At 36.4% G+C, this 16963-nt stretch overlaps 2 protein-coding genes across 3 annotated transcripts in view; one reads left to right on the forward strand and one right to left on the reverse strand.

The window, feature by feature from the left end:
- Positions 1–9924, reverse strand: part of cryba1l2 (crystallin, beta A1, like 2) — a 68797-nt gene extending 58873 nt beyond the window's left edge. The window contains exons 1-2 of the mRNA XM_067441237.1: positions 9870–9924; positions 7278–7311 (exon numbers count right to left, since the gene is read on the reverse strand). The gene's annotated coding sequence lies outside the window, so the exon portion shown is untranslated. The remainder of the gene's footprint in view (positions 1–7277; positions 7312–9869) is intronic.
- A 164-nt stretch (positions 9925–10088) lies between these two features.
- zdhhc5a (zinc finger DHHC-type palmitoyltransferase 5a) overlaps positions 10089–16963 on the forward strand; it is a 42657-nt gene continuing 35782 nt past the window's right edge. For both annotated transcript variants that reach the window (XR_010904727.1, XM_067441203.1), the window contains exon 1: positions 10089–10434. The gene's annotated coding sequence lies outside the window, so the exon portion shown is untranslated. The remainder of the gene's footprint in view (positions 10435–16963) is intronic.

Genomic DNA, 16963 nt, shown 5'->3' on the forward strand with positions numbered 1-16963 from the left:
TCCCGTCACATGGCCGCGAGACGAGACCGGTGTGCCACGCAGCTGGCACTCGTGAACGTTAATCACCGGCCCGCTCTCGCGGTCCCTCGCCCCGCTGCTTGCCACACCACACTATAATACATCCTCACAATTATTGGACTTTTCAAGGTAGTTTCAATAAAAATGCTTTGTACTGCTTTGTAATGTCTCACAATTTGTGTACGTTTACCTCTGGTGCTCCTCGTTTACTGGTTACAATGGTTGTCTTCCCGGTCATAAGTGACCGGACACCTAAAAATTAAACTTCCTCCACCCCAGTAAAACCAATGCAATTTATTTTTCTTCAATAATATTTTTTCTTTTTAATTTTGTATTTTGAGATGGTTTGATGGTATTTTTTAATATTTATGCAATAATTATTGTCTATTTTTGCCATTTAAAATTATAAAATATTTTTTTTAAAAAACATTTTATTTATTTATTTTTTTAATTGCAGTATTTTAGGTTAAAATAGAGACTAGGCCTTAAAAAAAAAAAATATTGAAGGCAGATTAGCGCCCTCTTTTGGAATTATTTAAGAAATTATGCAACCATGGGTGTAATCCACTAGAGGTCTCTATGGAGGGGCTTGTGAATTCCCAAGTTCACTTTTCAACACATTTAATAATTTTTTTTTAGCTGGATTTGAATAAATATATAAAAATAATCAAATACTATTTTTATATTATTATTTTTTTTTAGAAATGGTGATTTTTTTTCTGTGAATTTGTGTTTTTGCAGATTTCCCATTCATTTCCTATGGCAAGTGGGAGTATTTTTTTTACAACCACTTAGCATGCTCGAATCATGCCCTCAATTTTTTGTGTGTGTTTACATACCTAATGTTAGAAAAGTCACCAAGTTTCATGTCATTCTGACAAAGATGTGATTTTTAATAATTCAAAATGTGGTTCATAGGTTCAGTTTTTCATGGGTGTGTGTGTGTATAAATGTGCGTGTGTATGTGAGTGGATGTGTCAATATCACACTCCTGATGTTTTAGAGTGTCATCCCTATACTGCTGTGTACTTTTTTTCAGCATTGTGGCCGATTTGTAGATTGTACACACAAATATCCTGCAAATATTTGTGTTTTTGCAGATTTCCCATTCATTTCCTATGGGGGTCATTTTTGACCGAAGAGCACAAGTGGAAGTAATTTTTTTATGACCACTTAGCATGCCCGAATAATGCCCTAATTTTTGTGTGTGTGTTTACATACCTAATGCTAGAAAAGTAACCAAGTTTTATAATTTTCAGATGAAGCTGTGATTTTTAAAAATTCTAAATGTGGTTCATAGATTAAATTTTTCATAGGTGTGTGTGTGTATAAGTGTGCGTGTGTGTGCGTGTGTGTGAGTGGATGTGTCAGTATCACACTCCTGATGTTTTAGAGTGTCACCCCTTTACTGCTGTGTACTTTTTTTCAGCATTGTGGCCGATTTGTAGATTGTACACACAAATATTCAGAGAATTTTTGTATTTTTGCCGATTTCCCATTCATTTCCTATGGTCGGTCATTTATGACCGAAGACAATGAATGTTACTTTTTTTTTAATGACCAATTAGCATGCTCGAATCATGACTCCAATTTTTTTGTGTGTTTACATACCTAATGCTAAAAAAGTCACCAAGTTTCATATCATTCTGATGAAGCTGGGATTTTTAAAATTTTAAAACAGAAAATTTTTCGGTCAGAAATGACCGAAGAGCACCAGAGGGTTAATGTGACAGACCAACAGATTTTGCAAACATGAATCAGTTGTTACAAGTGGGCAAAAATCTATAATTCATTTGTGTTACATCATTCTTTATTAAGGCTAGCACTGTTTTAGTCTACCACTGTCCATAACCCTATAAACTGTACTGTATCATATTTGATATAGAAAACTTCAAGGCCCTCCAAATAATATGAATCTTTATCTATCAAAACTGAATGAAAGGACTTTTAGTATAATTCTAAAAATATTCATCTTCAGGTTGTGGTATGTGGTACATTTTGCTGTAAAATATTTACAGATTTTTAAATGTAAACTTTTCGTAATATTTCAAGATGAACAATTACTTAAATCAAGAGGCTTATTTTGGTCAAAACTAAACATTTAAATATCATCTTACTATTAGGCAGTCTGCTTTAATAAAAGTTTAATTGATTTACATTTCTTCTTACTTTTTGGGCATATAAATATCAGCAACTGTCCCATACTTTTGCTCAGTCCCTTATGAGCTACATATATAATCCAAATGCTAAAAATAATTAATTGGGTTGAGTAGGGTATACTGAAATTAAACAATTTATTTACTTCTATGAATATTTAGCTTGTTCTTTTCTTTTGAATTCACAAAATGAACTTCAAATTTAGACAAACTTCAATGTATCTGAAATCGGGCAGCTTTATTTCCCATGCTTTACTATGTCGATCAAAGGGGAGAATAAATGCTCACATTAAAGCTACACTGTGTAACTTTTTTTGTTTATTTTTAGCTAATAACACTTAGTTCTTTCAAAAATATATGTGCTCATTAATGTATATTTACTTAATTCAAGTAATAAAGTATTCTCGTAAGTTTATAATATGCCACTGAAAATACATACGGGTGAGGGGTTTTGAATGCTGGTCGCCATGTTGCCACTCCATCTTCGAAAGTACATTAGCCAGAGGGACATACGCGTAAATTCAAGCTTCACCTTTCGCATTATAACACTCGATGGCACCATGTCGAATGTGAAGAGGGGGATTGCCATGTTAATCTTGGACTAAATCGACCACCGTAGGAGTTAAAACGAAATCAGAATTGAGAGGAACAGAAACTAATAATCACTTGATGGTCATATACCTTTTCACCACTAGATAGGGGGGAAATATTACACAGTGTAGCTTTAAAGGTCCCGTTCTTTGCGTGTTTTCGAAGCTTTGATTATGTTTACAGTGTGCAATATAACATGAGTTCATGTTTCGTGTGTAAAAAAACAAAATTTACTTATCTGTACAGCGCTGTTTCCTCTGTCCCAAAAAACGGCCTGATGATTTCCTTGTTCTATGAAGTCCCTTCTTCAGAAACACGTAACGAGTTCTGATTGGGCCAGCGCTTCCCGTGTTGTGATTGGACAGCAGCTTTGCGCACTTTGCCCGGAAAGGTCCTGCCTCTTACCATAACGGGGAGATGCAAGCGCTGAATGCGAGTGGGAGAGCAACAAGACCACGCCCCCTATTTTGCGTGTTCTTGTGGGCGGAGGGTTAGTCAACAAACGGTTCTAGTGACGTCATTCATGCAAGGAAGTGCAGGGGTGTAGTCCAAACCAGCCGTTCGCTGTAGACTTTGAAAGGGAACTTCTTTTAAATAAAATATCTCGCTTGACATTGAACTTGAGCTTTATAATTTTACAGGTATTATTTATGCTCTAACAGCAACATTACACACTAACTAAAGTTTGAAAGATGGAATCGCGAAGAACGGGACCTTTAAGTGATGTTTGTGCAAGGTTAATGTTAAGTGGGAGATTTACTGTTTTGCTATGCTAATTTAGAAGAGTTTATGTTATGTTGTGTTTTGGGGGGGGGGGGGGGGATTACCATCATGTGACGAATGGAGCATGAGCTTATTTGAGAACATATGTTAAATGCTTTTGCAGCAACTGATATGCCATGTTAATGCTATCAAAGCATTGTGTTACCAAGTAGCAAGTTGGCATTTATTGAATTAACTAGTTAAAACAAACTTTTTGCTCTACTAAAAATATTTAAGCTGTGATTACATGATAATTTTGAGCTAAATACAAATTAGTTTACTCAAATATTTCAAGTCAAGAGCAAGTGAAATGTATGAGAACAAAATAAAAATATTCCAGTTCTGCTTACATAAACTTTACATTTCTTACCCAAAAATGAAAATTCTGTCAGTTTTACATCTGAACGCTGCCTTATTATTGGCTAGCTCCTGCGTCAGCATCACATGCATGCGTCTTGGCATTCACGTAAACAGCATCGACCAATGCAGTTCTGTATTTTAGTTTGTAATTTGTGCACAAAAAGTATACTCGTTGCTTCATAAAATTAAGGTTGAAGCACTGTAGATTTAATTTGTGTTCCAAAGATGAACGAAGGTCTTACAGATTTGGAACGGCATGAGAGTGAGTAATTCATGACAAAATTTAAAATTTTGGGTGAACTAACCCTTTAACTTAGTTGACTGATCTCTTTTTTTTTGTGCCAACTTATTCGGGTTTACAGTATTTATCCTAGTATATAAACCATAAAAGCCTGATGTATCAAATATGATACTAAAACAAAGAACATTTTTAAGATTTTGATTAAAGGTTCAATAAACTGTTCCATTTAAAAGAAAATCGGACTATTTCATATGCCAGGCTTTACACAGTTAATACTTAAAATTATTATGTATGCCCATATTTATGTTTTCCTTCCTGCGCTCCTTATCAAGGCGTCTAAATTTTCTGTCCCTCATCTTTCACTGCACGCATGCTGCCTCTCTGCATCATCTTGTCTACGTCCTCCCTGCTGCTGTTTTCGTCATTCTATTCTCTTTTGTTTAAATTCCTGCCTCTTCTCTTTCTACACCCTTTCTCATGTCTCCTCTTCAAACTCTTTTGCTCTTTGTACTACTTCCCGCCTCAGCCTATTTTTGCTCCTGCTTGTCTCGGCAGTGCGTAGAAGGATCTCAGTGAGTCAAAAATAAACCAGGACAGATGCAGAGTTGTGCCCTGGGACACTCACGGATCCCCCATCATCCCTCTCAAGATGGCCGACGATAATGAGTCATCCACTGCCTCTCTAATCATCTGCCTGCAAACTGTGCAAGCTTAAAAAAAAAAAACTCAGGATAGATAGATAGATAGATAGATAGATAGATAGATAGATAGATAGATAGATAGATAGATAGATAGATAGATAGATAGATAGATAGATAGATAGATAGATAGATAGATAGATAGATAGATAGATAGATAGATAGATAGATAGATAGATAGATAGATAGATAGATAGATAGATAGATAGATAGATAGATAGATAGATAGATAGATAGATAGATAGATAGATAGATAGACATAGACAGACTATATCAGTGGGGCCATCATGTGAGGGTTTTTGTGAAGCATAAATCAACCAGAAACGATTAACACCCAATTGTTTGAGGCAGGAGATGGGGGCACCTGGAATGTAGAACATTTTGCATTCAATGGTTTTTGCTTCACTATCTGATCCTGATCATTTGTAGTTTTCATGGGCTTCCGATGCCCTCAAGAGGTAAAAGTTTGCAACAGAGTTATACATAATGACCCAGATTTGCCACTGCTGCTACACTGTAAAAAAAAAAGTCTGTAAAAATATGGCACAATGTACTGTATAAATATTAAGGAATTTTTCGTATTGTTTTTTTTTTTTTTTACAGGTGTTTTACCTGTATTTTAAATTACATGTTGCATTAGTTTGTGTTTTCAGGGTTAACGGAAATTTCTGTAAAATTACTGGATAATGTACTTGCAGAAAATTACCAGTACATTTTCCGTTTTATTTTTTACAGTGTATGGTTTTTATCAATATAAATAAACTGTTGATTAGGTCTATGTGAATTCTTTGTCTGTTCATTTCATAATTGAGAATTATGTTATAATCTAAAGGGATTTAAAAAAGCAACAACTAAATAAAATTCTGATAGCATATTACCGTTTTAGTTAGTTGTATACAAACTCCTTCATACATATCAACAGTGCAGGGATGGTTTTTATCAATTAAAGCATTTTTTTATGTTTCAAAATAATTATTACTTTTTTTTGTTTTTTTGTTCTTTAGATACTGTGATGACATACTGCATTAAATCCAATAAAATGGACGGATGCTTTGTATTTCCCAAGCCTGTTTAGCACAAACTCCTCCTCGAAGTCGATTCTAAACTGTCATTACTCATGTCAATCACAGTGCTGATTGTCTACATAATGCTACAAGAGATACTAAGCCCTAAACCTACCCTATACCCATAACCTTAAACTGGTTTGGGGGACACACATCCATTACAAATTGGATTTAATGCAGTACACTTTTTTCAGAATTAAAAAAAAAAAAATAATTGTAATAATTGTTAGGTGTACAACAGGTTGTCACTGCATGGGGCAGTACCCTAAAAATGACATCTTTGTTATTTTTGCCCCTAAATATTAGTATAGTAGCAATACTTACCTTAAGGTATACTACACTCTAAAAAATGCTGGGTTAAAAACAACCCAAGTTGGGTTGAAAATGCACTAACCCAACAATTGGGTTGTTTTAACCCAATGGCTGAGTTGTTTTAAACCAGCAATTGGGTTGTCTTAAGCAACATTTAACCCAACCACTGGGTTAAAACAACTCAACGTTGGGTAAAATCAACCCAATTGTTGGGTTAGTGCATTTTCAATCCAACTTGGGTTGTTTTTAACCCAGCATTTTTTAGAGTGTACCTTTTAGGGGTAAATAATGTACAAAGATGCTCTTAACTAAGCTGTTGTACCTCTAAAGGTACAATTTTTACACATATTTTTCTGAGAGTGTACGCAACAGCACTAGACTAGAGGTTGCAGCAAGGACTGCTTTCCTCTGCCCACATATCTGATACACACCTTCCGACAAAATGAGATACAAATTCTGGACACGAGGGGGCAGCATTGTACAAATATCATTAAAGCAGTTTTACACTGAATTTGAACAGTGCAAAGTAAAAAAAAAAAAAAATTCAGTGAATACAAAATTATATATTTAAACAAAGCATATAGAAAGCAAAGATATGCCTGAATTAATCATCAGGTTAAAATTGTGTAGGTTAAACTTAAAGAGCAGAATTGATCAATCAATCACACTGCATGGTTTCAGCTTTAGGTTTATCGCAAATGCACTGATTAAACTTAATTAGTAGCCAATGCATACAGAGCGTTCAGTAACATTAATTAGTTTGTGTAGCATAAAAAGCATCTATGAACATGGAATTACATTACATGGCTTGTTATGCAAGAAGAAATTAAAACATCAAAAGTATTAGATGTATCTTAAATTGCAGTTCTGTATAAATTCATGACTTTTTATTATGGAACAGGAAATGAATGAACTGATAAACGGTGTGCCTGTGATGCAGTGTAAGTTGCTTTGGATAAATACAGTACACTAAGGCAAATGCACAGTGCTGTGTGATTCAACAGGGTGGGGGAACATGAGATGCATGTTCTGACAAAGTATAGTAAAATTAAAATCCTATCATTATTTTACTCACCTTTGTGTCGTTCCTACTGAGTATGTGGTTTTGTCTGTGGAACACAAAGGGAGAAATTTGTGACCAAAGCTGCCGTATACATATTCGCTTATATACGACTTTTGCCTCTATAAGCTCCTAATTTTCTGTTTATTAATAATTAGTACACTGTAAAAAATTATTTAGAAAAAAAGTTACCTGGTTGCCTTAAAATTTTGAGTTCATTGAAATTAAAATTTTGAGTTAATACAATGAACATTTTTTGAGATTCGACAACCTTTATTAAAAGATTATTAAAAGATTTTGTAAGCATATTGGGTAATTATGTGTGTGTTATTTCTGATGACACAGTGAAACATGCCAAATTGTGCTATTTTCATGATTTATGACATTTTTTATGTGGTTCAGATACAAAAATATTTTGAGTTTCTATTTATTAAACTAATTTCCTTTATTGTATCAACTCAAATTTTTAATAAGGCAACCAGGTTACTTACTTTTTTAAGTTAAACCAACAAAAACCACCACAAATTTTTTACAGTGTAGTTGTTTTATCATTTAAGTTTTGGTATTGGGTAAGATTAAGGGGTGTAGAACATGGTCATGCAGAATAAAGCATTAATATGTGTTTTAAATACTAATAAAATACCCATATGCAAAACAATAATAAGCTACTAGTTAAAAGTGAGAATTGTTTCCCATGCTAGTGTTACCAAACACCATAAAAGTGGTCTGTATGATTTGTATACTATAAACTATTTTATTACCAAACAGCTTTGCATGGGAAACATTTAAATACAAATTCATTTCATATATACTGGCACCAAAGAGATTTTCATTGAATAATTATCTACTATAATATGACTTCATAATAATATGACAATAATATGACACTTGGAATATAGTCACACAAGTCATATGGATCTCTTTTGTGCTGATTTTGTCCTTTTTGGAGCTTTCATTTAAACAATTAAAAAGAAATTAGTGAAGATTCTTAATTTAAGCCTGTATATGACATTTATATTGAATGGACACAGTACAAATACACAAATACACACACAAGACATGAGAGCAGAGCAAAAAATAAGGAATCCCCTTTTAAATATACAATGAACTAACAGTTAATCCCGGTTTAAGTGAAGATAGTGACGCTGCCGACACATTCATCTAGCATTAATATTCATCCTGAGCCTAAATGCAGATTTTTTTGTGTACATATTTATACATAGATTGAGAGACACAAAAGAGTATTGAGCGCTATATGAACATAGACGTTTAATGATGCGCTAGATGATATGCACCCTGATTTATTTGTCATTACTTTAATCTGTGGCCAATTTGTGTTTACTGTATTTCTCATGCTTGATTTTATTTTGTGATCAATATTCAAGTCACCTGCATTTAGTCATTAAATGCTGATTACCTTCATCATCCATAACTGATCATACCTGTTACTTTTAAATTCAATATTGGCTTTGCAATTACTAAAATAAATCACACTTGGATCCTTCATTTAGTTTGTCTTTAGTATTCATCTCTAGTCCCTTGTGCTCACCTTAGCATTTCAACAGCTCAGGCTTTATATGTGGGATGTAAATACACTATAATGTCACACGTTTTGGGATGCCTTCCTTTAGAACTTTAAGGATTTTTTAATCTGTAGGGTTTAATATGAATTAAATATGAATATGAAGTGTGTTTAAGGGAATTTTTGACAATTCTTTTATAAGCGCATTTGTGAGGTCAGGCACTGATGTTGAATGAGAAGGCCTGGCTTGCAGTCTCTGCTCTAATTGATCCCAAAGATATTAATTCGGGTTAAGGTCAGGACTCTGCGTGGGCCAGTCAAGTTCCCCTGAGCTAAACTCGCTCATCCATGTCTTTATGGACCTTGATTTTGTGCACTGGTGCGCAGTCATGTTGGAACAAGAAGAAGCCATCCACAAATTGTTCCCACAAAGTTGGGAGCATGAAACTGTCCAAAATGTCTTGGTATGCTGACGCATTAAAGTCACTGTATAAAGTCAAAATTATATAGGCCTATATGGGTTATGAGTTTATCACACCACAAATGTGTTATTAATCACCCATGATTATGAAAAAAAGGGTGGATGCCCAAAAGTAGAGTCTGGTTACAGGAATACACAATACTGAACCTGGATTAGCATTTCTTATGATGAACTTCTTTGGAAGGTCACACATCATGGAGGATACGATGGGCATTGTCATTTTGATCTAGGCAGTACAGTTGATGTTTTCCTGTATATTTCACAGGAAATTACAGTCTGGTTTAATCTGTCAGGGTGCTTGTGTTTTGTGTGTGTTGTACACAGAGCAGTAGATTTGTGTTATTTGGTCTAAAAGAGGTGGTGTGACAGATGTTGGTCAGATTTGTGGGGATATTAGTGTGGGTGAGGGAGACGCTTATCTGTAAAACTCCTGCTGTCCCTTTAATCCTCAGAGCAACACAAGCGTCTTGCCTGCTTGCCTCCCTCTCAGACACACGTATTTAATATGTCACCGTGTCAATTTTGATCCTTCATTAAGCTGTTTATGTCTGTGAGTTTATTACAGGCTAAAAAAGCATTAACATGAACATTGTGGAAGACATACCACTGCTCGTTCTCGCGGTCCTCTACAGCTACACTACCGTTCAAGTCTCCGTTACGCTCTTTTTCATTAACACCTGAGATTCGAAGGATTCCTGTCAAACGCTGTCTTGCGTCTTATCATTGGTAGCTCTGGATAGAGCGACAGCAGCTCTCGGCCAATCAGTTTGCAGGAAGGCGGGGACGTCAGACTGTTCTGGGAGGCTCGTGGATGTGGACTGGAGCTCGTGCCGCTGCGCTGAGCTGGGTGAAAATACGTTTAACCTGTCGTTAGCTTTAAGCTACGCGAGCTTAATTAAGTCATACGCAACAGGATATAGATTTAAACGAGCACAGAGAGGACCCAAAACTTGAATGAGAACGTATAAGATCGAGTGTGTAATAAAAATAAGGCGGAAGATTCATAGTTTGGAGTGGACGCAGGCTAACTGGCTAAGTGAGCCGTCGGCAAGACCCCACCACCCAAAGATTGAAACGGAGATTAAAGCCATCATCTAATCTATTAAAGAGGATAACCAATGTCACACACACACCAATCCTCTAAAGCAGCGACGCCAATGAACTGACAGGTAGGTCGACAGTGGTGTTATATTATTTCAAGGTAAACACTGTTTTGAAAAAGGGGCGATATAATGCTAGCTGTCATGCTAATAGTCCTGCCCAGCTGTGCTACAACTAGTTATGATTGTATGTCAATGTAACGCTTCCATGTTAACAATTTATTGATTTATTCTAACATGTGAGTCATTTATTCTGACCATGTCTTTGCTGTCAATCCTCGTGTATCAAAATAAGTCGTGTTTTCAAGGGGGTGACTACAGACTGGCTTCACGTTAACATGCACTCGTTGCAGTGCTCCGGTAAAAGCCTGGAATGTGCCGTATTAAATACCATTTTCGATGCAGTTTCACTGAGGTATCGATCGAGGCCCCGTTATGCTTCGCGCGAAGACATAGCCTTGACCGCGCACTCAGTATCAGCGTCGCGCGGATTCATGTTAGGGCCTAAACAGTGCAGCTGCAGAGAAACACACCCAAAAGATACACTCACCGCCTCAAAGTAAGACAACGCCGCACTGCTTTTAGATTCCTTTTAGCCATTTAATCGTGTCACCTGATTGAGCTCGTCTTAATCAGTTCTAAACGTTTGGTGTTGTAGTCATTTGGGACTCATTCATTTTCATAAGATCACCTGCTTATTAATGCCATATTGTAATTTCTGTTAACAACGAGTAAAGAATAGAAATCAAATGAATTACTGACAGTGCACCAACTAGCTTACATACAAGCAGTGACTCACATATGCATGAAAACGTGCTAATACTTGAGAATATGAGCTGTGCACGTGAAAATCAACTGTTTTCTAGCTTTAGTCCAGTATGTTTTCCTAGTGTTAGGTCGCATAACTAGCTGTACCAACTGGTCTGGTGTTTATCTTTATTTATAATTGGAGTGCAGAGGGGTGTGTCGGAAGACTGGGAAATATAAAAGTTCAAAAGGGTATGTCTCTCTCTCTCTCTCTCTCTCTCTCTCTCTCTCTCTCTCTCTCTCTCTCTCTCTCTCTCTCTCTCTCTCTCTCTCTCTCTCTCTCTCTCTCTCTCTCTGTGTTGAATCAAAGAGAGGCTTTGCTTCTCTCTCACCATGTGAAATTGGAAGGCATTTAGTGGATTGTGGGAAATGCAGGTTGCCTCAGTTGGCAGAGAGAGTAATGCCACATGGCTTTAGGTTTCAGTCATTCTGTTGTGTTAGTGGACAGTGAGGAGGAGTAGAGGGAGAATTCACATAAAAGGGTTAAATGAAGTGGACGAATCAGTACACCGTGCGTGTGACATAGGCCTGAAACATACTCTGCACACATACATAATTGCGAATTCCTATAGCCATGCAAGCATGATTTTATGCTGTGCTGAATTTTGAAATCAGACAGCAATGCCCAATGCAACCCTGAGGAGAATCACTGACATTGGGATGTTGTAATCCCACAGGAAACAAATACATTTGGAGCAACAAAGACAAAAAGACATTTGTTTAAAAAAAAAAAAAAAAAAAAAAAAAAATATATATATATATATATATATATATATATATATATATATATATATATATATATATATACTCACCTAAAGGATTATTAGGAACACCTGTTCAATTTCTCATTAGTGCAATTATCTAATCAACCATTTACATGGCAGTGCTTTAATGCATTGGTTCTAGTTAAGAGGTCAAAACTACAAACTGAATGTCAGAATGGGAAAGAAAGGTGATTTAAGCAATTTTGAGCGTGACATGGTTGTTCGTGCCAGACGGGCCAGTCGGAGTATTTCACAATCTGCTCAGTTACTGGGATTTTCACGCACAACCATTTCTAGGATTTACAAAGAATGGTGTGAAAAGGGAAAAAAAATCCAGTGTGCGGCAGTCCTGTGGGTGAAAAATGCCTTGTTGATGCTAGAGGTCAGAGGAGAATGGGCTGACTTATTCAAACTGATAGAAGAGCAACTTTGACTGAAATAACCACTCATTACAACCGAGGTATGCAGCAAAGCATTTGTGAAGCCACAATACGCACAAAACGGATGGGCTACAACAGCAGAAGACCCCACCGGGTACCACTCATCTCCACTACAAATAGGAAACGGAGGCTACCATTTGCACAAGCTCACTGAAATTGGACAGTTGAAGAGTGGAAAAATGTTGCCTGGTCTGATTAGTCTCGATTTCTAGTAGTGCTGCAACGACGCGTCGACGTCATCGATGACGTCGACTACGGAAATACGTCGACGTTCGTGAAATGCGTCGACGCGTCGTGTCAGACGTTCATCTCGCGTAATGTTGGCTTCTGCTCCTGGTTCTATCACAAAAACCTAGACCGCGAATATCAAAAGTATGGGAATACTTTAAACAGAGGCCAAACAGTGTTTCCCACACATAGACTAATTTGTGGCGGACTGCAAACATAATCAATAACGGCCGCCACATTCGTCATTCATTCATTTTTACGCTATTTAAAAGACGCACGCATATTCGTTCAGCTGCATTTCCTTAAGTTCTCTCTCCGCCCTTTTGCGCGTCTCTTACTCACTCACACACACGCGTTGCATTCGACCGTAAAACAAGGCAGCGCGGTCACGGCGCTCATATATAATTCTAAACAAACCAGCGCGGTGTCAATCAATACAGACCAGTGTTTCCCAACCGGGATCCCGAGCAAAAGTTGCGGGGACGCACTTACACTTCGGTTCATCTCGCGTCTGATGACGCTTTTTTAATATGGGTTGTAACTTGAAAATAATGCTGTATGTATGTTTCTGTCGATGGATAGACGTGCTGACTCCTCAGGTATGCACTACAACAACAGCGATAATAAAAGAAAAACGTGGGCAAACCGGTCTCTCTTTGTAAACTTTATAAAACGCATGCGAGTGCTGCTGTACGTCCGAATATGAGCAGTCATTTTCACAGTCATCACCCGTGTGTAGCCGGGAGACTCGAATGAGAAGATCTGTCTTTGTGCGCTCGTCCCAAAGCGCGCAAATATTGAGTTATCTTTCAAATCCTGTGCTTAAACGGACAAACTCACAAAAAGTATGTCAAAATGTCATAGCCTACTCTATGCCTTAAGTGAACTTTATAAAAAAAATACGACGACTATCCGTGGGTCTTAAAGGGGCAGTAGCCTTCACTGCTGTCTGTTTAATGTCAAACAAAAGATAAAGACATCACTCACTGCTCCTGACTGAATAGCTTTTGTAAGTTTAAAAAGGATTATTTTTTTAATTTTAAACAGTTAAATGTGTGGTTATTTATTTACTTTTGATTACTTCATTCCATTTCTCTACCTAAAAACTAATGTTAGACCTACCTGAAAAGCATTGTTTATTTTGTTCTCATCTTTGCTCAATAGTATTTATTTGTGCTGCTTCTTCTATTTAAGTTATCTGTTCTTATTTTCTTTATTTTCATTTGACAGTAGTCCTTTTTCCCCTGAACATAGCAAATACCGAACTGTACTGAAACGTGAACCCAAAACTGTGATACAGAGCGAACTGTGAGCAGTCTGTACTGTTACACCTCTAGCGTAACTTATGTGAGGGGGTGCCACAGAATTTGGAAAAATTTCAAAGGGTAAAAAAATTAATCGTTAGATTAGTCGACTAATCGAAAAAATAATCGTTAGATTAGTCGACAGAAAAAATAATCGTTAGTTGCAGCTCTAATTTCTAGTAAGACATTCAGATGGTAGAGTCAGAATTTGGCGTAAACAGAATGAGAACATCGATCCATCATGCCTTGTTGCCACTGTGCAGGCTGGTGGTGGTGGTGTAATGGTGTGGGGGATGTTTTCTTGGCACACTTTAGACCCTTAGTGCCAATTGGACATAATTTAAATGCCATGGCCTACCTGAGCATTGTTACTGACCATGCCCATCCCTTGATGACCACCATGAACCCATCCTCTGATGGCTACTTCCAGCAGGATAATGCACCATGTCACAAAGCTCGAATCATTTCAAATTGGTTTCTTGAACATGATAATGAGTTCACTGTACTAAAATGGCCCTCACAACCAGATCTCAATCCAATAGAGCATCTTTGGGAGGTGGTGGAACGGAAGCTTCGTGCCCTGGATGTGTGTCCCACAAATTTCCATCAGCTGCGAGATGCTATCCTATCAACATGGGCCAACATTCTTCTGAAAAATGCTTTTAGCACCTTGTTGAATCAATGCCACATAGAATTAAGGCAGTTCTGAAGGGGGTCAAACACAGTATTATTATGATGTTCCTAATAATCCTTTAGGTGTATGTGTGTGTGTATATATATATATATATATATATATATATATATATATATATATATATATATATATATATATATATATATATATATATATATATATATATATATATATATATATATATATAAAATGGATGCATCACGAATTGTGAAATGATTCTGAGATTTTCCAAATGCATTGTGATTCTCTCAAATTGATCCTGAGCTTAGTTTTTAACAGCAGATGGCTCTGGGTGCTTTAGAAACTGACATATTGGCTCTGCTTGCTTCCTGTTCCCTAATCACACCACTTGAGCCTTCTATAAAATAATCATTCATAAAATTAAAAAAGATTGAAGGGAATTAAGGGTGTTTGTTGTTTATAAAGGCATTCTAAAGTGCAAGTACATTCTCAGACTCAGCCGAACCCACAAACGCTCTTCTTCATGAGAATTTGAGTGTATGGTTAAAAACTAAGCTCAGAATCGATTCGAGAGAGAATCGCAACGCATTCATAAAATCTCAGAATCAATACACAAACCGTGATGCATCGATTTGTTGTCCCAGCACTAACATGCATATTAGGGGTGTAATGGTTCAAATGTTCAAATTCGATATACTTCGGTACAACTGTTTTCAGGATTAAATGGACTACTGTTAAATAATCACATTACAAGCAATAGCACAAATAAATACTATAGAGAAAAGATACCAATAAAACAAATAGCTTTTCAGGTTTTTGCCAGGTATGTCCAAGAGTACTTTTCAGCTACAGAAATTGAATAAAGCAAACAAAATGCAAAATAACACTGCATATAATCCTCACTTTATAAATTAAAGGAAATGAATCCTTATTAAAGTTACAAATGCTATTCAGTAGGGGTGTGACCATCCTGTGACGTGCGTCATATTGTAATGACGGAGTATGAGGGTAAAGTTAGGATAGAATATGCCAATGCTACGTTTACATTACGCCTCAGCTACAGTTTTGCTTTTTATAGTATTAAAAACAATTGAATTCAGGAGGGTAACAGTCGCTTCAAGAGCTGTTCGAGTCGACAATAGTGCGCAGCACTGATCAGTGATCATGTGATGAGAAGACTGTGGCGGAGGATTTGTTGCCTAACAAAAGTGTCAAGACAAATATCTATTTTAAAATGCACATTTAGCACCACCTAAATGTTGTTACGCTCATTGCGAAATTGAAAGTAAAACTAAATGGGAGCATTCATTCATACACAATTTCAATAAGTTACCACTTTGAAAGTGGCTCCCTGAGGCATGCAAATCTATCTGTGTAGTTGTTACCATCTTTTAGCTCGGTATCTATATGCTTGAAGAAAATTTCTATTTGCACTTTGAATATTGAGTGCTTTGATTATGGTTATTGTTTGCACTTGGTATTTATGATCAATTTGTAGGAAGGAGTTCAGTTTGGAGGTCAAAAGAAGCTTGTCCAGTTCTAAGGTCTGAAGAGACAATCATACATGAAAAAAGCCAGTCAGTGGATTTTTTTTTTTTTTTTTTTTTTTGGCAAAACCTTTACAATGCTTGTTGTATTTTACTGCATATGATAATTCATACTCAGAAAGTAGAACTGAAATTACATTCTTTACAAATTGATGAGTTAAAAAATTTCAAATGCACATGCAAACATTTTTTCTAGTCATGTATTTCATCATTGAGGATTTCTTAAAAATACTGTGTAAAAATCTTTCTCGTGTATCTTTTGTCTCATCTTGTGAGAAGTCTCGTCACACCCCTATTATTCAGTCAAGAGCAGTGAGTGATTTCTTATTCTTTTGTTGTTTGATTAACATTAAAAAAAGACATAAGGAAATAATGCAGGAAACAGCAGAAAATTAGGATACATGGATCAAATATACTGATACTGTACATATGCTTTGTTTTTCTCGACTGTTTAGGTTAAATTAAGATAACCTACCATGTTGACAATTTTTGTGTGAATTTGTCCATTCAAGTGCAAGAAGACTTAAAAGCAACTTAATTTATTATTAATTCACTGTCTGATGTGCGGCTTTCTGTGTCCGCACGCAAAACTACTCGCACAGCTCGTGCGAGTTCTGTGTGCTGTTTTAATCATACCTGCGCTCTGCACTTTCAACACCCAGCTGATGACCACATAATGACCGGTCATATTAGAAGATACTGTGCTCGGATCGAACAAAGTTTACAAAGAGGGACTGTTTTGTCCATGTTTTTTTTCTTCACCATTGTTGTTGTAATGTACGTATATGTTATTATATTAGTGGCTTGTCTCCTTCGCGTGCCAAACTGCGACACATAAGGAACTGATTGGGCT

This window comes from Pseudorasbora parva, chromosome 4 (assembly GCF_024679245.1).
Source record: "Pseudorasbora parva isolate DD20220531a chromosome 4, ASM2467924v1, whole genome shotgun sequence".
NCBI classification, from domain to species: Eukaryota; Metazoa; Chordata; class Actinopteri; order Cypriniformes; family Gobionidae; genus Pseudorasbora; species Pseudorasbora parva.